At 39.0% G+C, this 24,203-nt stretch overlaps 1 long non-coding RNA gene across 1 annotated transcript; it reads right to left on the bottom strand.

Moving 5' to 3' along the window:
* Positions 1-1,379: 1,379 nt before the first annotated feature.
* Positions 1,380-22,764, bottom strand: LOC121108482. The gene is made up of 3 exons (XR_005843018.2): positions 12,647-22,764; positions 7,465-7,654; positions 1,380-4,762 (listed from the first exon to the last, which is right to left on the bottom strand). It is a non-coding gene; the product is annotated as an uncharacterized LOC121108482 (long non-coding RNA).
* Positions 22,765-24,203: the final 1,439 nt, after the last annotated feature.

Below are 24,203 nucleotides of genomic sequence, written 5' to 3'. Positions count from 1 at the left end.
TCTGCAGAAGTGAGACCCTTAGTTGTGAATGTTTTTATGGATACAAAGATGGTTATTATAGAGACTGGATAATGCTGATTCCTTTATTTTGGAAAAGAAGAGGAAAGATTTCTGAATCTAGGAATAACTTCTCCATTACATTGCAAGAAAACATCATCAGAGTTTCTTTAATTATGTTTTTATTGTCCAGCTCAATGCTGCCTCTGTGACACTAAGAGAGAAACATTCTAGTACAGGCAATGTGTACAACCAGTCAGCCAACGCTGAATGCTGGATCTTCTATAGAGGTTTGTACTGATTTCCTTATCCTTCATTAGTTTTAAGGAGCTCGCTTCAGGACTGAGAATGTCTTTCTCTGAGGCAATGATGCAATTAATGAACACAAGCATGTCTGTTACTAGTCTTAAACTAGAAACAGAAGTCATTTGAGATGTACAACAAAGTAATGAGTGATATTTTAAAGAACTACGTAGCAATGTGATGAAGTTGCAGAGTTTGACAGGGATTGAAGTTACAGATTTGATAATGATATATATCTTTTTTGCCATCTCTCATCTGAATGTAGCTGGTGTTTTGCTGGTGACTGTCTCAGTAATGCTTGTCAGCCTTTCAGAAATAAGCTTGCGGTGTTAGATTGTGTCTTCAAGTAGAACATCTGTCTGGAGCTCCCAGGATAGTTGTGTTTTGTTTTCATTCTTGTTAGGCCTGTTCACTAGACCAAAACTAAGCAAGACAGCAGGATGATGGCATGAGGATTGAGGGTGCAGAACTGTAAAAGATTCCCCTTATTATCAGCTGAGGTCACCCCAGAGCCTTTTAGATGTTTTCACATTCATTTCAATTCCTTGTTACATTCATAGGTTCAGCCATGTGAAGTAAGGTGGCAGATCGGTTCATTTCACAGACTCACAAATCTAACAATGTAAGACTGATTTTGCAACTCCATACATACATACACCTACTAGAAGAGTCTTTGTGACCACTTGAATGAGAAATACGGGCAGTGCAGTGTGGTCAACATCATCAGGCTCTGATCAGGTCCTAAAGCTGAGGGCATGTGCTGTTAATGGATGGGCTGGAAAGAGTTTGGTGATAAAATGGAGCCGTTGTTGAGAGATTTTTTCTAGTCGTTTTTGAGTTAAATTACTCTGCTGCCCTTCCTTAAATATGTTACTACAAAAAACAAACAAACAAAAAAGATGCAATCCTTTTTCTTAAATACTTTGCAAGATAAAAAAAAAGCAACAACAATAACAAAAAAAAAGACTTGCAGACTTAGAAAGAGGAAGCATGAAGAGTATCCAGTGCTGGAATCAAAGGAACTTCTCTCTCTTTCCCTGCTTTCCCCCTCACCCCCCACCACCCCAAACAGCCTAAACAATACAAAGAAGCACAGTGTTACTCCTAATAATCAGCGTAGTACACTGCTTGCATTTTCATTGCAGATTTTTATTTTTTTTTAATTTATGCCTTCCTTCAGTGTGCTATTCCATAGACCAATAGATAGTACTATCATTGCGATAATCACCTTTCAATTCCTTTCCCTAAATGTATTCGAGTTATAGTTTCTTGTACATATTAAATAGGTCTTTGCTCTCCATGGGAATAAACATTCAGATACTTGTACACTATTAGTTAAGCAGACAAGAGAGGACAAATGCTGATGCATTTCTAGTTGTTTACCATAACTTTAAAAATTAAGTCCTGACAACTTTACTCTTATCTGTAAATTGTCATCCCTGGTGGATTTGTTTTCTCTCTCATCTCCAGGTACCATTAGCTTGCCAGTTAGAAAAATCTGCAATAAGCTTGCCTGTGTGCCCTTTGGTGATGACAGTTTAAGAAAGACTTAAGTGGTTGGTTGGTGTTAGGGCAGAACAGTGTGTTCATTTTCATTTCTTCCTTCCAGGGAGCATCCACGGAAGCAAAGTGCGGAAAAGGTCCTCCACGGGAGAAAAGCTTGAAAGCTCTTCTTCCCTTGTTTTTTTCTTTTCAGCCTGTATTCTTAGCAGCTTTCATTGTCTTTAAATGCTTCTCATAGTGGGAAAGCACTGTGCATCAGAGTGGCACTTTGTTCCAAGAAACTTCACTGAGTGCAGACTTCCCTGCTGATAAGAGATTGCTTGAGCAGAGAAGCAGATAGGCAGCTTGCAAATATGGAATAATCTGGGAGAACTTGACTTTCATAAGTGCCAGTAGAGAAGAAGAGTGCTATTTCAAAAATCTGATGTGGCTGCAGACAGCAGGTGTCTTACATGAAAATGTGGCAGTGTGGATTGCCAGTGAAGGCAGCAGTGTGCCACTGAGAGCAGCTGCGAGTCCATGTGAACGCGAGAGTCCGTGCTGGCAGACTACATTGCAGGACTGAGTTTGGGCTTCTAACCTATTTAACCTAGCCCTTCAACAAAGGCTGAATCCCTAAATAGGTGGGATGCTCCCTACCCATCCATAGAGCATCATTTCTCTCAACACACAAGCTACCTGTGAATTTTATTTCCTTCCTTATTTCCTTTATTTCCTTCAGACCACGTAGAAGCTTTGCTACATTGTACAGTTCCACAGAGGGGATGTATAAAAACATAACCACAAGAATGGAAGATGCAGAATTTGCTATGCTTTATTATCTAGGCTTAAAAACTTCCTTCCTCCAACTCTGAAACAAAGTAATACTTTATAATCAGAATTCTAAAGAGAAGTGATTGATATCAGCTGTGCTTTGTCAGAGAAAAAAAACTGAAGGTTATCTGTGAGGAAGATGTACATATTTACTCAGACATCAAGTTTTGCCTTTCACTTTCTGGAAAACAAATTAAAGCTGATGGAATTACGCTGGTTTGAATCATTTGGCTAAGCTGTAAGAATAAGTCACCAGCATTTGTAGAAACAGAAGGTTCTTTTGTACTACTTAGTAGTGCTCTTCGTTTTATCTTTGAAACCAAAACCAAAACCAAAAAAAGGAAAAATTGTTTCATTCCCATTGATAGTATGATGACTATCTGCATTACATGTTAGGTAAAACAATTCATTGCTTCCTCCATCTCAATTAGAAACCAAGCAAAATAATCAAAAATATCTTTGAGTATCCACAGATAATTTATTTGACCTGAAGAAAGCAGGTTAATTTCCTTGGATAACAAAAAATATATATGTATTTTTAAGGTCCAGTTTCAAAAGAAAAAATATCTGATCTGTTGCATGCTGTTTCAGAATCACAGAATCTCAGGAGTTGGAAGGGACCTCAAGAGATCATCGAGTCCAAGCCCCCTGCTCTGATAAGTTGTACAGGTAGATGTTCAGCCAGGTCTTGAGTATTTCCTGAGAAGGAGACTCCACAACCTCTCTGGGCAACCTGTTCTAGTGGTTAGTCACCCCTACCGTACAGAAGTTCTTAAGCATATTTACATAGAACTTCCTATGTTCAAGTTTTAGGCCATTACTCCTTGTCCTATTGCTGTGCACCACTAAGAGGAGCCCGGCCTCCTCCATTTGCTTCCCACCTCTATTCAGATATTTATAAACATTAATCAGATACCCCCTCAGACTTCTTTCTCCAGGATGAACAGATCCAGGTCTCCCAATCTTTCCTCATAAGGGAGATCTCTAGGCCCTTTATCATCCTTATGGCCCCCTGCTGGACTCCTTCTAGGAGGTCCCTGTTTTTTTTTTTTTTGAACTGGGGAGCCCAGAACTGGATACAGTAGTCTAAATGTCGTCTCACCAGAGCATAGTGGAAAGGGAGGATAACCTTCTTTAACATGCTGGCCGCACTCGTTTGAATGTGCCCCAGAATACTATTGTCCTACTTGGCTACAAGGGCCCACTGCTGGCTCATGGCCAACCCATTGTCCACCAGAATACCCAGGTCCTTCTCTGCAGAACTCCTCTCCACAGGTCATCCCCTAACCTGTACTGATGCACATGGTTATCCCACCACAGGAGCAAGACTCTACACTTGCTCTTGTTAATCAAGGTTAATCAATGAGGTTTCTCCCTGCACAACTTTCCATTCTGTCCAAGTCTTGCTGAAGGCACAGTCTTCTGGTGTCAGCCACTCCTCCCAGCTTTATATCAGAGAGGTTTTCCTGAGGAGAAAATAGTTTATACTTGTGGGCTACATAAATTTCTGACCTTAACTGTTCTAGATAAACAAGATCATGTACTTTACACTTAAGGAACATATACACACCTGTGCTATATCTCTGGATCATCTTCTTCCAATCTAAATGAAGACTAGCTTTAGATTTCATCCATTTCAGAACAGGGAGTGAACAGCTCATTTTGATATTTCCACCTATTGCCTATGCCTCCATAGTGCAAATGAATGCAATTTTTTAAGCAGCATCCATGTGGAAACAAGGCCACTTTGCTATAAAGATTAATTATGCAGTAATGCAGTCCCAGGAACATTCACGTAAATCAGCCACTAGAGTGAACCTATCAAGCTTGTGAATCAAATAGGTACATAAATACAGAGATAATTAATAATTTCATTTCTTGCAAATGTACAGGGCACTTCTGGGAGCTACATATATCCTACACTGCCAGGTGTATCTGGCATTTTCCAGTATTGCAGTGGAGCAAACTGAAACAGCATTTGATGAAGAATTTGAAGTACAAGCAAAAGAAATGTTCATTTAGTTGGTCTTGTTAGCAGAATGCATTGCTACGTGGTGGATGTGAGAAATTTGAGCATGTACAGGCTCTTTCTGGGTGGTTCCTCAGCAGATTTCAGGGCTGTCTCTGCATTTCATATCAGCATGACCTAGAAAGAAAGGAAGGCCAAGTCATTCAAGGTCATCGTCAGAGCTGTAACCTTCACTGAGATCTCCTGTTTCCCTAAGGTTGTCCTAAATATAAATTCAACTTTCTTGAGCCTTGCATCAAGCTTTATTTTCTTGATGTTTTGTCAAAACATATTATCAAAACTTTTTCTACAGTAGCGTCATGATGTTCATAATGATGGATGAATGAGAAGCATAGCCTGGGATCAATTGTTTGGAAGAACAAGCTTCGAAAATGCGGGAATGTTGAGTCATTTTGATTACTGACTGCTGGAGAAGATAATGAATACATTAGATCCTAAATCATTTCACTGGACAGCAATTGTCAACTGTTATTTTTTTCTGAAGATCACATTATTTGCCAAATGTTTTCACTTAGCTCTTCCAGACTGATGATTGCTGTGAATAAAATACGTTTTGAAGTGTCCTGGAGCAGTCAGTGCTATATTCACATTGGTTGACTAACAAGTCTTGGTGGATAGAATACAACTCCATTGTTGTGAAGAACAGGAGGGACAAAATTCAGTCCTGCAGAGGAATTCTCTTACAGCTCCTCTTACAGAATTTTATAATGCCTGATTTTGGAATAATATTGCTTCATCTGTGGCATTAAGTTAACATAGTAGTGGAAGAAATTATGTAATTCCTTTTTCTGCATACAGACCTGAAAGTATTCACTATTAGCTGTATATTCTTTCCATGTGGTATTTTGACTGAATTCTGCAATGGCTTGTCACCTGGTCATCTCCCACAAAACCAAATATGCTTATTACTTTTTATCTTTCTTTTCCCTCAAAACTTAATGCAGAAATTTCCCAGGTTTACTAGCTCTTCTGTAGCTGCCACTGTACCTAGGGTAAGTTTATCCCTCATCCTTGCTGTGATTCATGGAGAGTCTTTGATGGTAGAGTGCTGAGAAATGATGTCCTTCCAGAGTCATCATCAAACATATCCTGTACAAATATCTGAGATTGCTCTGACCCAAGTGTAGCACCTTGCACTTGACCTTGTTGAATGTCATTGGGTCCACTTTTCAAGCCTGTCCAGGTCCCTCTGGATGGGGCCTTTCTTTCTATTGTGTCAACTGTGCTACTGCTTGGTGTCATGAGCAAACTTGCTAAGTGCACACTCCATCCCACTGTCTATGTCATTGATAAAGTTTTTAATCAGTACTGGTTCTAAGAAGGACCTCTGGGAGACACCACTCATCACCAGCCTCCACCAGACCATGGAGCCATTGACAGCTCTGGCTGAGATCACTCAACCCATCTTTTATCCAGTTTTACCCACTCTCAAATCCACATTTTTCCAATTTAGAGATTAAAATGTTATGTGGAACCATGTCAAAGGCGTTACAGAAGTCCAGGCAGATCTACTTATACCATCATTCCATCACAGAAAGCTACTAGATTGGTCAGGCATGATCTACCCTTGGTGAAGCTGCGCTGGCTGACTTAGATCACCTGATTATCCCTCATGTACCTTAACATGTCTTCCAAGAGGATCCACTCCATGATCTTCCCAGGCACAGAGGTGAGGCTCACCTGCCTGTAGTTCCCCAGGTCTTCCATTCAACCCTTCTTAAAAAATGGAGCGATATTTCCCTTTTTCCAGTGCCCAGAGACTTCACCTGACAGCCATGACATATCAGATATGATGGAGAGCAGCTTGGCATCCACATCAGCTAGCTCCCTCAGGACATTGGGATACATGTCATCTGACCACATAGACTTGTACACTTTCAGTCTCATGAGGTGGTCTTGAACTTGCTCTTTCCTCACAGTAGAAAGAATTCTGTTGCCCCAGCTCCCACCTAAGATTGAGAGATCTTTTGAAATTTTGTATGAGCAGTCTGAGAGATCTTACAGGCTGTTTTCTTCAGATTTGCTAAGCGTGTCGTATGGATGAATAACCTCTCGAAAATGTTTCAGTTTTTGTCTGCTCAGAAATGTCTCTTGAAAATCCTGAAGATCTTTGGAAATCATCAAAGTATACTTACTACTGTGAGCAATGGTCATGTTCAGTAGTCCAGGCTCAGGCACAATTCAGTATGAATCACAATTTATTTCACGCTTTTGCAAGAAGGGGCAACCTTAAGACAAAAAGGTGTGTGTACAACCAGAGAGATGCAACAGTTTATATTTCCTACTCCCTGGCATGAATTCCCTCACCTTTCCTAATTGGTTGAGTACTCCGTGGTTTAAAGCTTCTATGCTAAATGCTTCTAGTTATTTGGCAGGTGTCCCACTCCTGTTACTGCTTGGTTAACCTCTCCCTGTTCTCCTCCTATTCTTGTTTAGTTTTTTCCTATTATGGTATGCTGGGATAATCTCTCATAGTTAACCTTCTCCTCAGGCTATCATTCAAACCACAGAACAGATTTGTACCAATATATTTCCCCGAGTTACTCTAAAATGCAGGTCTTCTATTTCGAAACCAGGAGTTTATCTTGTTTCAGAGCTCTTGTTTGGATCTCTTTGGAGTCATAACATCTTATTGTTATGCAAAAACAACATTTACTTCCCCACTCAACTGGTAGTTTCTGCAGTGTGTGTACAAAGTACTTGATTTGGAGCACTTTCTTGTGCAGTGAGCAACAGGCAGTGCTCGCATGGATTACTGCCAGGACCTACCCATTCCAGCCCTTATATAAACAGTTATTGCTCACATTCCCTTGACCTACCCTTTGAAGCTCATTATACAATTTGCTATTTCACTGCCAGCCTTCTGTAAATGCAAAAGAACTGAACCAAGCTCTAGTGGATATGAAGTTGTAGACTTTCTGTTCAGGCTCTTCCAGTAAACAGTGCAGTAGTTTGTATCACAGGGAGTTGATGGAGATGGAAACAAATAGCCTGGGTTTCCCAAAAACACTGCAAGAGAGAAGTAAGTATATAAGCATCTGCTGTGAAGAAAACACTGTAGAAGACAGTAGAAATGAATACATTTAACAGTATGTGAGGCAATGTAACTTGAACTTAATGCACAAGGTGCTGCAAATCAGTTTCCTATACAGCCCTGCCAACTCTTAACTGAGGAGTGTGAAATATGGGCTTCGTGGATTAGCTGTTAAATGCAAAGAGAGAGTTTCTGTCTTTGCTGTAGCTGAGAACAAGAACAGGAATAGACAGCCTACTTTACCTCTCTACTTATTTCAGTTGCAGAAATGTATGTAAGAGACAAAAAATATAATCTTAATTTGTTAGAAAGGATTTGTTAAATAAGACAAAGTTATGGAGAGAAGTCTGGACTCTCCTAGACAACAGACAACTGATGGGAGAGGGGGTCAGGAAATGGAATGAGCTGTGGTGTCTCTAATATTTTAGGCTAGTATCTTGGTGTGACTGGATCATCTAAAGTGAACATGAGGTGGGGAAATGAGTCAGTGAAAACAGCACACAGATAAAGGAGACAGAATGAAAAGAGGACAGAAGAAAGGAGCAGCTAGACAAAAGAAAGATGTGCAGTTTTAGGATAGCTTTGAAATAGTTTTAGGATAGATGGTAGCAAGGAACCAGCAGTATCGTCACTAAAAATAAAAATAAAAAATAGTTAATGATAACACTGCTAGCAGAAGATTCTGGTCGCAACAACCTGCCTGGTACTACTGGCTTGAGTTCTTCCCTCTGCTTTCCATCTAAACTCCTGTAATATATAATGCTGTGAAGCAGCTAAGGAAATTAGCCAGTTATTTTGTTAACTGTGCCTTTGCTTTGATATTTGCTATCAAAAAAGTCCTCCTGCAAAACTGCATTTCCTTTCTTTCTGAAGTTCATACTTGTTAAGGAAACCTCTTCAATCTTTGTATGTTTTTGTTTGTGGTCACCTTTCAATATTTCTGCATACTGGTTCCCAGCAGTATCATCCTCTGAAATCCATTTACCATTTTTAGAAGAGGGAAAGTGGAAAAATTTGAAGTGAAGTTTTTCTTTTGATCACCTTGAGGCAATTTTAATAATAAATTACTTAGAATGCTCTGCTTTAGATAATAATTGGAATAAACAAACTCATTTAATGAAAAGAATTCAGCAATATAAACACTCTGAATAACTGCAATTAAAATTTAAGCTTTCTTAAATTTTAGTGTATAGAGAACTAAATAGAGATAAGATATACTTGAATGAAAAGGCTTTTTGAGTGTTGGTCAAGGTAGAAATATCTGGAATTGGTGCAGCAGGTGTTTGGCAGTCCTGGCACCCATACATTGTTCTGGGGACTGGGAAGGAGCCCAGGAGGAGGACAGTCACCACTGCTGCTCTGAAGACTGTATATTCGTCCTCTTTCTCTTTTGCTCTCTGTAGAGCAAAAATGCAGGCTGAACAGATTTCAACATCAAGAGTAACTGTGACTAAAAGGTGTGTATGTAGGTCATCTCATCCATGTCATTCTGTACAGAAATGAAGAAAAGCAAACAAACCAAAATATTGGTAAATAAATATGCAAGTACATAACTTTACAAAATGTGTGTTAGGAATTCAAGTAGATTTGTAGTAAGACATATTTTAACACATGGTGTCTATCACACAGATTAAACTTTCCTTGGTGTGTTTTGTTAAAACTGTAATTGAAGCAAGGGAATTTCTAACTGTCTTTCTGCAAAGGCAATGCTTCTTGAGCAGACTAGACATGTGAATGATTTGTTTTATTATATAATTCCCTGAGTGATTATCAGTTCATCATCCCATCAATCATTATTCACCCACTACTTTCTTTCTAGTTTGATTTTACTTTTCTTAATTACAATTTTTTATTATTGAGGCCTCTTGTCTTTGAACTGAAATCCCTTTCTCAGTGATTATTTTTCAGTGAAAGGAAAGCAGACCTTTGCTCTTCTTCCAAAATTTAGAGGATCCTTTATTTATTTATTTATTTTATTTCCATAATTGTATAAATGTTTATTCATTCAACTCTTACTACATTTTCTGGTATCTTCTGACATTGGAAAGAACAAGATTGAATGACATAGGGAAAAAAACTATTTTTTTTTTTATGACTTGACTATATGCTGTTGAAACTGCAAAAATTTCCTGCTGTCACTGATATTTCCTAATTTTGAATTTACTAGTCCACTGACTTTCTCTCAAACAAACTCATGAGCTGGTCAGTCAAATCATGGACATTTCCACAGTCAACATAATCATAGAATCATAGAATGGTCTGGGTTGAAAAGGACCTCAAAGATCATGTAGTTTCAACCCCCCTGCTATGTGCAGGGTCGCCAACCACCAGACCAGGCTGCCCAGACTCACATCCAGCCTGGCTGGATGTCTCCAGGGATGGAGCGTCCACAGCCTCCTTGGGGAACCTGTTCCAGTGTGTCACCACCCTCTGAGTGAAAAACTTCCTTCTAATATCTAACCTAAATCTCCTCTGTCTTAGTTTAAAACCATTCCCCCTTGTCCTATCACTATCAACCCTCGTAATAATGTTGGCAGGTGACTGGATGGTTGTTAAGTTTCTCACCACGCTGAACAAGCAATAAGAAACACGATCTATTTGAGTTATCTGTACTTCACATTGTTTAAGTGGCCATGTCTGTGCACTCTCTTTGAATACTATCTCCTACTGGACCTAGAGGACAAGGCTAGATGGACCCACCAGTTTAACACAGCAGAGCAGTTCATTTTATCTTTTTAAAACCCTTGCTGGCATTCTCTAATGAACTGGAATATAAGAAAGACTCCAGTGAAAACAAGGATGGAAGTGACCACAGGTCTCTAATGTGACTTCTGAAAAAAAAAATGAACTGGTGTAGCAGCATTCACATAAAGGAAATCTGGGCAGAGAGGTGGAAAATAGGGGAATCGTCTTCAAATTTGCCTTTGGCTAGAGCCAAGAAAAGGAGTAAACTGTGACAACTCTGTTGTATGGGAGAGAAATAATATGCCCAAATTTCTGGAAAAGCATTTAGGATTTCCTATTAGGTAAGTGCTTCTACTGCAGAGAACAGCTGCATAATATGAATTATTGCTGGCTAGCTTTGAACTGGGATTAGAAAAATACAGCAAGAACAACATGGAAATAGCTTTGGATATGTATAGTGTGTTAAAAATATAGTGTGGCTAGTTGTCCTATGTGATTTTATGAATTTGGGGAGATGGAGTTCTCCTTCCTAAGCAATGCAAACTTCCATTGGAATTACCAGTATAAGTGTTCAGAATATTTTCATAGTCTTAAACTATGTTTAGCTAACAAGTGTGAAGAAGTCACGTGCTGAAAGAGAAAAGACTGACTACTCATATTTGGTAAATAAGAAACAACCAAAATAACTCATACTGGAAACAGACTAATTTTACTTGAAATTGTGGTTTTGTAAATCATAAAGGCTACTTAGTCTATTATTTACATTCAAATCTATGGCACAATTGAGAAAGATGCTGATGTGCTTTTGCTGCTTCATCTGCTTGGGTGAGATCAGTAGCTCAGATATCTGTTTGCAAACCAAGACATCTCTTGGTTTCTGGATCACTGAGGGGGAGGGCATATACTGGGTCTGGCTAGGATGGAGTTAACTTTCTTAATATTAACCCCCTATGATGCTGTTTTAGGTTTGAGACTAAAGTAGAGCTGATTACACACCAATATTTTGGCAATTGCAGAACAATGTTTGTACAGTGCCAAGGCTTTCTCTGCTTCTGACTCTCTTCCTTCCAGCAAGCAAGATTTGTGTGGGCAAAAGGTTGAGTAGCAACCATTGACTGAAATGTACCTAATTGGCCATGCCTTATAATATCCTGCTTAGCAATAAAAAAAAAAAAGTGCGTATATCTGTGGGAGGGGGAGGGTGGACTGTCTGGCCTTCAGCATGCTTGTGGGAGGTGATGAGTGATTGTCTTTGTGACACTTGACTTTTGTTTCTGCTTTGCTCACTTATTAAACTGTTTTGACCTCCAAGCACAAGTTTTTCTCGTTTTTGCTGTTCTGATTCTCTCCTTTCCCCTGCTGGGGGAGGAAGGCAGTGAAGAAGCAACACGTTGTATGCATTGTTACTGGCTGCAGTCAAGTGACCACTGAAAGCCTGAGCACACTGTGTCTGGGAGTGAGATGAAGCCTAAGCTGGGTTGGTGTTGTCTTTGAGAGATGCACAAACCATGACTGATCTGAGATGGAATATGGCTGGATAATGAATGGGTGGGCTGCTGATGGTCTGCACTGCACTTTGCAATGAGATATATTCTTGGACATGACCTGCTAGTAGAATCCAAGAGAGAAAACAAACAATGCTATCAAAACTCATGTTAATACCTACTATACCATGGTAAGAAGCAAGAAAACAAACAAATCATCCTCCTCCCAAGTCCAAACCTGTTTCCTATTACTCTCATGCATATTTTCAATATATATACTGATTGACTAGCCTGTTCAAGCTAGAATTTATGTAAGATGCCCTAAATCAAATGAGCTGTGAAAAAACTGTTGCATCTAGGGAAAAAGGCAATTTTTCCTCCTGTATGATGAGGCCCATGAACATGCGAGGGCTTAAGGCACATTTCCAGATTTGCTTTTGTCTATGAAGTCCCATTTTATTTCTATGCCAGCTCTGCACAACAGAGAGCATTACAGCAAACTGCGGAGCCATTCCCACTAGGAGCTCATGATATTCTTTTTTTTTTTTTTTTTTCTCTGTGAGAGCTTATACAATGTCAGAGTGACCCTGAATAGTGCGTACTACCAGGTGTTTGTGCAAGATTGCATGAAATAAACATAAATGCTGTAAAATTTCTGAATAACTATTGCCCAGATGGGTAAAATTGCTTCTCTGGGTTATTTATCACAGACATATTGAAGAGAAAACTTCAGGGAGCAGCAGAAAATAAAGAATGAAACCAGCTATTAACATAATGAAATGTGTACATAAAACTTACCTGACTTTTCCAAAGGTGCAGGTGAGTCATTGGAGATATATCAGTTTTCTGTGCAACTTTCATGTAATATCCTGGATGTGAAAGGCTCCATCCTCAGTTTCTTCCAGGAAGAGTTGGGGACCCAGCAGGAAAGGATGTGTGAGACTCTGACTACTGCACAAGATTACTCAAGAAAAAGAGAAAAAAAAAAGTAATAATAAGACATTTGTAATCCCTTCTAAACAGAAGGATTCTGAACTAGTAAGAACAGAAATGCACGCCAGAGCCAAAGGTTAAGAGATGAAATTTCAGGAAACATCTGAGCATAATACTGGGATGTAATATTTTACACCTACAGTTATGCACAGGGACACCAGTGTTCTCAGTTGTTTCTATTTGTTGTTTAAAAATTAGTATGGCAACAATTCCACAGAGCTGAGAGTCTTTTGTCATTCATACATGTGCCTGTTAATGTACAAAATCCCTCATAACCTGAGACTTCATCTTCTAAACTCCGGAAGAGCTCAGAAACTTCCAGCTGTGTGATAAATGCAGACTGGTAACATTTGCTCAGAATGTGGAGGACGTGGAGTAATGACAGGTGAGGGACTGAAAATTGGCAGATGATGATAAAATTGTATTTCTTGTAGTAAGGCTCCATGTGTCAACCCGGAGCTCATATTAGCTTTTGCCAGGTCACCATGGCTATAAGCAAAAAAAAAATTCAATAGCGTATATCAGTGATGATGATACATTTTTATTTATTCTCTCTTCTGTCATGGTATGGTGGCATCAGGGTGCCATGTGCGCCAGGGCATGCTCCCAGGGTATGGGCAGGACCTGGCAGACAAGGTCCATCCCTGCATTCTCAAGCCAAGGATCAGAGCATGAAGATCTTTTCAGGATTTTCTTGTTGTGAGGAAGGAGAGAAAAAAATGGGGAGATCAGTGCTGTGGAGTGGGGAGGGAGTGAAAGGATGAAGGACTTGGGGATGACCTGCATTCACCGTGTTAAGAGATTTATTTATGATTATGAGGTGAACAATAAATTAAAGGGTTTGGGGCCTGGCGGGCTGGGCAAAGACTACAGGATAAAAGATTCTCCCTGTCTAGTGATCAAGGAACAAAAAAGAAAAGTTTTCTCTTTCTCTATCTGTACTGTTGTGCAAACTTAAAATAACTGAGCAATTGTCAATAGAGAACACAGGATACAATATACAGTCCAATGTTCTACACGCTCTTCAACACTGCTGGATATTACCTGCTTCCTAGACAACATTATGTTTTTGTGTGCATGTATGAGAAAGATCTCCTCCTTTCTGTGGCTGTAATTGCCAACTTTTAAAAAGCTGTGTCAGTGGGTGTTGCCTTTGGTCAGTGGATGCTGACAGTCTTATTTTCCCTGAAAACTGCATGAAGCTGGGCCACCTGATAGCATACATACATTTCCTACTTCTGAAAAGTGCAAAGGGATACACTGTCTCTTCTCTAATGAAAGCAACTAGATGTGGACTTGGTGAACAAAAATAGGTGCAGTGCATAAATGCATGTTCTACTGAAGGTATTAAAATAAGTTTCATACTGCTACCACTCACCCATCCATGATGAAGATCAACTTCATCGAATCTTACAGGCAGCAATACGAAATTTGCAAGGATACAAATTTTCCCCTTACCTTATCCTTCTTTTCAGCTTTCTGTGACTACTCTTACCATTTTTCTTTTTTTCTTTCTTTCTTTCCTCTCTCACTGATGGCATGATTAGGATTTACTGTTCAGATACATATTTATCTGAAATAACATGACAAAATGTATCTTAACTTCAAAAAAAAAAAAAAGAAAAAAAGTAGAACTGGTGTTTTTATGAACAGTTACAGAAAACCTAGGATATTTTTATTCAAAAAAATGCTAAATGGGTTAGAGGGGCCATTAGTTCAAGGAGCCTGCAATATGTCCAAGCTTTGAATGGTAGATAAGACCTTTGGAATTAAATGCAATCTCTTAATCTATTTATGGAAGGACTTGATTAAAGGCTGTTCTGGAATTAATTCCCATGTGATAACTGCATTATGGATTTATTGTGGTTTATTATTAAGCTCCAGTTTGAAAAGTGATTGATTGCTCATGTGAAATACTAAGATCTGTTTTTTGTTGTTTTTTTTTAACCAAGAGATGATACTGTGTGCAGCAGATAGGAAGGGTGTAGCAGGAAGGAAATCACAAGGGGAAGTGTATTTGGAAAAGTACAATTTTTCTGTTGTCACACATACTCTCCTATAGTAAAAATTAAGAAGGCATTTGTATTTCACTATCTTGGGATATGGTATGTTTAAAAATATGAGCCATCAAAAGACTCATTAGATGAAATCCTGAGGGAGGCAACTGTGTGTGAAAGATTCCCTGCAGATATATGCCTGATACATGGTACTTCTGATGCCCAGCACACTGCTCTGCTATCTCATTCTGCCAGTGATGCAGAATGACTTGCACCCAGAAATGAGCCTGAAACTTCAAAGAGGTGCAGCAAAATAATTTTTGACTTAGAAAACTCTGGAGATGAGACAGACCTTCAGGAAATCCACAATATGGGCCGTAAAGAGTTTGAATGCTGGACTCTGACTTGCCAAACCTTTGCTGTTGGTTGCTGTGTAAAGCCTTTGTAAATCCAGAGAACCTAGCATCATTGCTACTGGGCCTTTCTACACCAAAGACAAATTTAATGTGACTCCTCACAATTCCTACATTATGACTTGGGCAAAAGAAACAAACAACCAAACAACTCCCCCCTCCCCCCCCCCCGAACAGTCAGGAGATTGTTTTCTTGTAAGGATATATCTGTCGTAAATAGCTAATAAGATACCTTGTTGATTTTAGAATAGGAGACCTCCCTGTATTTTAAAAATACCTTTCCTCCCAGTTCTCCAAATAGAGGCAACATAAATATAAACAAAGCAGTGTTTCCTGTCTCTGCTCTCACATTTGTCAAATTCTTCATTCTCTTGTCTGATGAAAGAGTAATATTTTTCATGTGTGGTTTTCTGAACCAGTGAAATCTTGCTGCCTGTAAGGCTTCATGTTACCAGAATGATAGAATAGACTTAAAGATCTTAAAATGCAAACACACGTTCTTTTTCTTTCCCCATGTTTCTTTAGTTTCTGATTTCAGCTTCACAAACTGCATGGTTAGGCACATTAGAATCCTACAAATATTTAGATTATTAACTTTCAGTGCTTCCGAATTACTTTGACTACTTTTATTTTCAATCATATCATCTCACCTGTGGTGAATGTAACTGCATTTAACATAAAAACCACCAGATCAGAATGTATTTCTAAGATGAGTAGAGCCAAAAGATTCAGGTGCACAGATATAGAACTGCACACACTTCAAATCTCTGCTTCGGTCTGGACATCCATAACTGCAGACTGCACAGACGCCAGACCACTGAGTCAGTTTAGTCATTTGTAAAGTGTGCACAGGGTCACTGGGGACGGGAAAGTTGTTTTTCTTTGCAGAGAAAAGGTACACAACTGTTGCATAATGGCATCTCTTTAAAAATACAGTGACATGTGAAGTTAACGGGAAATAAAAGACCTTTGGCTCCTCAGAAAAGGAGGTTCCTTATGCTTATTTGCCTAAATTTGAAAACTTTAGGAGGAAAATTTAGTTACGCAGTATTGCAGCTCTTACCATTTCCGCTATGTGTGCTATAGGAAGCTGAGAATCCTTAACAAACTGTTTATTTCCCAATGCAAACCTATTTCCTTGCAGTGCACTCATGCAACCCAACCTGCTTTCTCTGAGGTACAGATACCTGACCTTTCTCCTACCTCCTCCTCTTAGACATAGGACCAACAGCAGTGTCTAAAACAAAAATAAATCCAGTAACAGGAAGGAGGCAGTCCAAGAAGAAGCATGAGCAGGGCAGCCAGTAGTGCCCAGGTGTTCACGTGGGAGGTGAGGCCTGCTGTGCGGTGAGGGCTGGGTGCAGTGCTACACTGGGCATGTGCACCTCAGAGGAGCCATGCTCCAGGAGGGCATGTCTGGGGCTCCATCTGCAGTAAGCAGGGCCTGGCCAAGCCTGGCTTCTCTTCTCATCTGTACCAGAGCAATGCTTCGCTCAAGGATGAGATTAAAAGTCAAAGTGCAGATAGCTTAAGGAGTATGGCCTATTGTACAAGCAACAGCCACTTGTTTCAGGCTGGCCAGTGGCTACAGTCCATGCATGTGAGGTTGAACTGGAAGAAGTGAGTCCACTCTAATCGACATCAGGCATATACTGATGAAACATGAGCAAACTGTGCCCCCACAGGCAGCCTGTAGTGTGCTGGATTAATGTAATGATCTCTGGTATATAAAAACAGGAACACGTGAAAGGATGAAGTGTGGTTGATTATTAATCAAAAGTCAGGAGGTTCAATCCAAGGTCAATTTCAAGACCAACAGAAAGGGAATTAAGCACCATTTGATGCACCATTACAAAAGCTATTCTGACTTCTCAGAAGCCAGTTCTGCCAATTAGCAGGTACTGTGTGTTCATCTCTTAGAAAATACGATGGAAGATAAAATAATAGCCTTGAGTGGCTTCAGAAAAGTGTATCCCAGGGAGCTGCTGAGTGAATGCAAAGAGTAAAAATCCTTTCTCATAAAGGCAGAAATTCACATCCTGATTACATAAACTGTCCTAACTGATGAGAAAAAAAAGAGAGAGAAAAGAAGTGAAGCTATAATGGAGGCAAAGTGGTTATACTGCTTGTCTAGTGGTCAAAATGTGTTTTGAGTGAGAAATCACATAGTCCTTGACTGTTATGTGATAATGCAGCAGAAATGTTCTTCCTCTGAGTCTGAAATGCTCTGCACATGTATATCAAAAGTATATTCATTAAACTTCCACCAAGAGGACATTTACATTATTTAAGTCATAGAAGTGGCTAAAATTTATGTTCAGGTGACCTAAATTCAACCCATTATCTTTGGTTTGTAGCACGTAGGGCCAACAGGGCTGTTTTCAGACTTTGATCTGGTGTCCTGTAGAAGATACAGGTGGTGGTATTAAACCTCTCTTGGACAGGTAGGAGCAGACCTCCTTGTCAAGCAGCAAAGGAAGGGGCTGAAAGCCTACCATGGATGCTGTGGAAAACTCAACTGGAAAGGGAAGCACAATGTGGACATCCTTTGTGCCAAAATGTCCACAGTATTTTATTCCCATACTAAAACAAGCATGGACTTATTTTTAAATCTTAAAAGATAGTGTTCATGTAAGTTCTTCCTCCATCATTTTCATTAAATAAGCTTCCGTCTTCGTGACATTTTCCCTGATTCAATTTAAGTGTCAGGCTAATAAATAGTATGTGATGACCTATGCCCTGTTGCTGCAATGGGATAGTACTTTCCTAACTCCAGGATTTTAAACCCTGTGATTTCGTTTGGTCACTGAGTCATTTAATCACAACAGCTGTAATGAATGAAAATCTTCGCTGTGGGTCTGAATTGAATCAAACTTCTGAATATTTTTGAAATAACAGTGAAATCTGGCTTTAGGTCTTCACAAGGGACTTAAGTCTGTGTTTATATCTTCTTGGTAAAATATTTCCTAGGCACAACAGCCCTAACTGTTATCTGGTCACAAGAAACAGTGTTGTCTTCAGTAGCAAAAGTGCAAATTTTATAGTAAATTATACAAGAATCATGTACAAAGTAATACAATAGGAAGATGGAACAGTCCTGTAATGAAGACTTGTATTTGCTGTTTGCCAGTGAAAACGTGCTGTCTTATCACTTCTGCTTAGATTCCCACAGATGCTGTTACCCCCAGAATATTGTGGTGCTAACTAGCACATTTAGCAGCCTAATCCAGGGCAGCCAAATGCAAACAGCTGCAGACTTTGTGCAGAAGGCAAGGTGTTTCCCCTGCCATGCTGTGTTTCTGCAGGAGTGGGTGTGAGGTGCATGTCAGTGATAGAGGGAGAAGCTCATTGAGGTTTGTTCTGCATTGTGCAGATACCTGAGTGGAGCAGAGAAATAGCTCCGTTAGGATTTCAAAATCTTTCATGGAAGAGGATAAAAAGGGGCTGCTGCATATAACTGCTTAAAGTAATCTAATGGACCTGACAGATTCTTTGCAAGAGTGATGCTGAAATAATGTGCCAATTTATAAACGCTTGCTGGAAGGAGAAATGTCATGTCAGAAGGCAGTGAGGGATTTTCCCTTTCTTTTCTGGCTGCGGTGCAGATATTTCTGCTATACCTTTCCATGGCTCACATTTTTCAAGCTAGAAAATCCAAGGAGAAGAACAAACCTGGGAGAGGCTGAGGACTGTTATCCACTGGGTTAGAGTAAAGATCAAATACTCAGCAAGTAAGCACTCGTGTTGGGTCTGTCCCCAGTGGAAATGAGCAGAAACCCCATCTAATTTTGCTGTCCCATGACTTCATGTCCCTGTTTGTGCATCACAGCAAGCAAACGCATGCTGAGTCAGCAGCACAGCTAGACTGGGTGGGAACTCCACAGAGTATCTTTCCTAAATGGAAGTGTTACATCTTCATAGGTGAAAGGATAAGCATCAATAATGAAGAAGATTTTTGGAGTACTAAAAGGAAATAATATGAGGGCAGAAGGCCAGATGAAGTAGGTTTACCACATCTTTCACGGTATGTTTCTTCCTAAAAAATGAATGAGCTTTGTAAATCACCTTTTATTGCGTGACAAACTTAAACTTTCTACAGATAAATTACTGCAGTACTACACGGAGCAGTTCTTGATGTGAAAAGAGATGGGAAAAATGAACTAATACCCCTTTTAATCATTTTTTGGTTGCATAAAGTATCCATTGTGCTTCTCCCCTGCAGAATTCATGCAAGCACTGTGCTGAAACTTACTTTCCTTTATAAAGTAGTTGGAAAGCTGCAGAAGGAAATCACTGTGCAAGATATTTGGGTGGTGTAATTTATCAGAGTGAAATTGTTTTCATGTGAATTGGAAAGCAGTAGATAGGAGCTGGAGGAAATCAGGGGGGGAGGAAAATGAAATGTTAAAAATGAAATATTTGTAAATAGAAAATTGTAAATGCTTTTGAAAGCAAACCAGCAGGCAAGACTATCAAGGACAGGATTTGAGTCCTAGAATCATCTCTGTTTTCCCTCTCTCTTTTTTCTTTCTCTCTTTTTTTTTTTTCTTTCTAAAACCTCAGTGTGAGGTTTTGATTAAACTGGAGCTGCAAAATAGCAGCAGTCACTTTTGAAACCTTGATTCTGGAAAATATGAGAAATTAGAATTTCTAATTTTCAATTAGAAACATGATGGAAATAGGATATAAAATGCCTTCACCTGAAAATTCTGCTACACCCAGCCCAAAAGTAGAATAGACTCCTCAAAAATAAAAAGGTAGAAAAATGGCTGCCTTTTAGCTGTGATATGCCACATACATTCATCTTTTTTTTTTTTCCTACTGAATATCTCAGCTCAGCTCCACCTTGAGCTTGTTGATGATTTTTGTTTTTTAATGTGTAGGAAAATGAAAAGGAACATCTGTACTAAGTGTAGGGCACAGTGTAAGACATTTCCAATGAAGCCTTGTGAGCAAGAATATGGTAAAGTTGCATGTGGTATTCTCCAAGAAATGATTCTGGTTCATTCTTTTTCTTCTTATGAAGTTAGCAGATGACAAGGGTGAATCAAAAGGTAATGGACCGAGAGAATGAAGAGCTTTACCTGCTTATAGCAAAACCAGATGTGTATGGATTTAACGGTATCATCAACAGGAGTTGCTCTGAACAGAAATTCAAGGTAATGTGTGCTTTGTTCCTGTTAATATCAAGTCAAAGGGAACTTGCTGATTTGACGTCTGAAACCACTCTGTAGTGTCTGTGATTTACTGTGAAGAGCAGGCAGGTTGTTACGAAGTGACCTACCAGGGAATGATCAGAATTTGTGTCATGTTCTGCCAGTGCATCAGAATCTTTTGCAAGATTATGATGACTCATGAACTGACCAAGGTTTTATTCCAGCTTGTAAAATGTCCTGTTAGTCCCACTGAATATTACTAGTTTTAGCCCTGTTCACAGCTGTAGATCCCAGACATTTTTTACACCATTTTAAGAAATTCTTTTAGCCTTGGTCTTCCAAGCTTTGAAAGTAACACTTGCATTCTTTATCAGGTCTTAAAGTACCAACAAAGATGCTGAGATGCATTACAGCTGTCAAAGTCATCCTGGAATGAATATTTTAGAGTGAAAACTGTCCATCTCAGCCACAGCTATTTAAGTGAAAAGCATCACAGAGATACAATCAAAATGCAGTGTCACACTCACAAAAGTTCAAAAGTGTTTCTCTACTAGCATGCTTTCTCGTCTATTTGAATGTATTCAAATTTTCTTTTACATGGCTTCTCTAATGATCTTTTTATCATTGAAATACTGCTTTTCTGTATCCTGCTGAGTTGCAACTGTAATTTGCTAATCTCAAATTTTTACTTGCCTTTTTTTTCTGTGAGCCCAGCTTATCTTCTTTTATTTAGCTGTCATGAATGTAAGGCTTAGACTTAATTGTGGTATATAACAATATCATTTTCTAAAACCTAGATTTCCGTTTTCAAGTGTACTAAATAGAAATTGAAGCAATAAAGGAATATATAGCAAAAAACAAACAAACAACAACAAAAAAAACCAACAGCATAGATGTCTTCTTTATGGAGAGTAAAAAAATAGGTTTTGAAGCCTGAAGCTGACATCACATTAAGGCTCTCAACAACAAATATATATTTCTGGTTTCCTAATTCTCATCAAGATCTGTGCTGTGCCACTCCCTGAAATCTGTGCAGCTGCACTGAGTCTATGACAATGAATAATTCTGCCAATAACACGTTAAACGATGTTGGTTAAATCCTAATCAATCCTACCAATCCTAACCTTAAAAATAAAAGGAAAGTTTGAAAGAAGCCACGTAGCACAGAGGCAAGAAGTTCCCCGTTGATATTTAGATGCTGAGAATATAATGGAAACATGCAGCCCTCTTTCTCTCTCTCCTTCAGTCTCAAAAAGAATCATTCCCTTTGAGCATTACGTAACTTGCAATTATTTAGGCTGCAGTGGATAATGAGCACATATTTTGATAACATCTGTAGGTAGACCTTAGAGTTGAGTACTTCTGTCCTGATACTCTAGATTTTAGAGGAAATGCTTAACTTTAATTCTTTTCAGAGTAACACTTTAATATCTGCTCAACTGAAAGAAGCCAAAGCATGATGAATACAATGGGATAGAGGAAAATAACTCTTGAAGATAGGGAACAAAAATGCCCTGTGAAATGCAGAATACTAAAGAAGTAGTAGTCTGTATAAAAGGTAAAAGGATCAGTTATTTAAGGCATTGTTTTTAAGTCAGATGGCAAGGTGTTTAGTGTAGCCACCCGAGAAAGACTCTTGCCTTATATCAGTAAATAAATAAATAAATAAAGGGGAATACAGAATGAGAAATGCAAATTTAGCAAAACAATATTTTTAAAAAATCAGCTGTGAGTATGTGTTGGAAATTATTAACGTTTGCTTTACCCTTTTTCATGGAAATAGACAAGTCTAAGCTACATAACTTAATTAATAGGCCTAGTCTGTGTAAAGAATAATTGGCTTATTTAAAAGCTGATTAGATTAATGTTATTATGGTGACAATAGATCAGTTCTAAGCACATACCATTTAAAGAAAGAAGTGTTACAGAGAGTGGGAATGCTGGTACAATGAGAAGTGAGCTGAGTTTGATGAAGGATGCAGCAAAAAAAGAATGGAAGGATTAAGCCAAGTGAAAGTAATTACTCATTTAAGCCCATTTAGATCTATAGATTGTAAACAAGTAAAAAAAAAAAAAATAAAATGATAAATAACATGAATTAAAAATAAAAGCAAAGCAGAACTCCATTACCCACTGCCACCACACAGGGTCTCCCTTTGTCCTGGCCAACACATTCCACCTACCTTGCTATCATGCCTGCAGCACACACCAACAAGCCACTTACTTCAGACACTGATTTTGTTTCATGAGTGCAAGAGAATGGATGTTGCAGTACTTCCACCAGTTTAAAGAGAAGAGTTTACCTCTGTGTTGTTATGACTGCTGCACATCTTCCGGTTGATTTTCCCACTGAGCAGAAAGAACTCCCCTAAGTTGAGCAGATATCCTGTCTCCGAGATGAATTTAGTAAGTATTTCTTTGTGTGGGTGGTGCTCTCCTGCCAGAGTTTTCCCTGGCTCACACTGTTGTTTTTTGATCATGTTTTCAGTCATTCAGAATATCCTGCAGCTGGTTACCTTTGGAGCGGTTGAAGCACTTAATGGCTTCAAGGAAGCCAAGGAAGATTTCTGTGAAAACTAGCAAATGCAAAAGAAATAAAACAGAAGGGGAAAAATAAAGTGCACAAAATCAGCCTATTCCAGCATATGCTTCAGAAACAAGTTATATCTTTCTACTCTCACCAGCTACTAAGCACAGAAATACTAAAAGCAGGCTGTTAAAAGATGCCCAAATTAATAGCTTTCATTTTTTAAAAAATAAAATATATCTAATTAATTTGTTGTCTGAAAACAGGCAGCAGCATTTCACCTCCTGTCAGTTACTAGTAGCAACTGTAAACTGTAGTAAATGTTTTGCCTTGAGTGTGACTTTTTAGATATTTGTGAGTTTTACATGCACACACATGGAGAAAATGGTGTGCCTTTGGTGTGCATACACCAAATCCACCAAAAGATTATTATCATGCTGCTGGCAAGAGTTAGAAAGAACTGTTTCCAGTTCTTAACCCATGCAGTGTAGTGTGAATTAGCTAAACATACTCTAAATGTGCGAGGTGTCTGAAAGACAAAACTTGAATTTCACAGTGTACGATGATGGGGCATTAGCATTCAAATCAATAATGGAAATAACAAGCTAAATATTTCCATATACGTGAGGGATTGTATACAATCTATAGAAACATATTGTTCTGGTTTAAGAGGACTGATGAAGGAAGGAAGAAATCCTCAGGAGAGAAATCAATCCAAGTGCGTATTCTGATTTGGTTTATGTTTGTGATTCAAACAGCAGTTTCTGACTCTGTAAAAGGGCAAAACTGGAAACTCAGAGACCCTGAACTGGAAAAAAAAAAAAAGAAAAAGAAAGAAAGAAAGAAAAAAAAAAGTGCAGTACTTAGTCTACGCTGCAGCTGGTGGCTGTCATGTTTCTGGTGGTAAAATGAATATAGTTCCTTGGTTGTCATTTGCTTCTTGAGGGAACGTAGTGTGATCACTGGAAATCTCTGTAGCAGTGTTCACTGACTCTAAGAAGGGAAAAAGAACCTGTCTTTTGACAGTGTTTAAGGCCAGGTTGAACAGGGCCCTGGGCAATCTGATTTAGTCTTGATCTAGCAGTTAGCAACCCTGCCAGAATCAGGGGGTTGGAACCTGGAGTCCCTCCCAGCCCAAGCCATTCTATGATTCCATGATTCTATGATTCCTTGTTTATAAGGCTTTTTGAGGCAATAGCTAAGCTTAAGAAGGCAAATGTTCAAGAAATAAAATTTCAAATGCATATGTATTTGTAAAACAAAGCCACA

Source organism: Gallus gallus, chromosome Z (genome assembly GCF_016699485.2).
Source record: "Gallus gallus isolate bGalGal1 chromosome Z, bGalGal1.mat.broiler.GRCg7b, whole genome shotgun sequence".
In the NCBI taxonomy this organism is placed as follows: Eukaryota; Metazoa; Chordata; class Aves; order Galliformes; family Phasianidae; genus Gallus; species Gallus gallus.
Note: the sequence above shows the minus strand (reverse complement) of the source record. Positions and strands in the feature narration are given on the sequence as shown.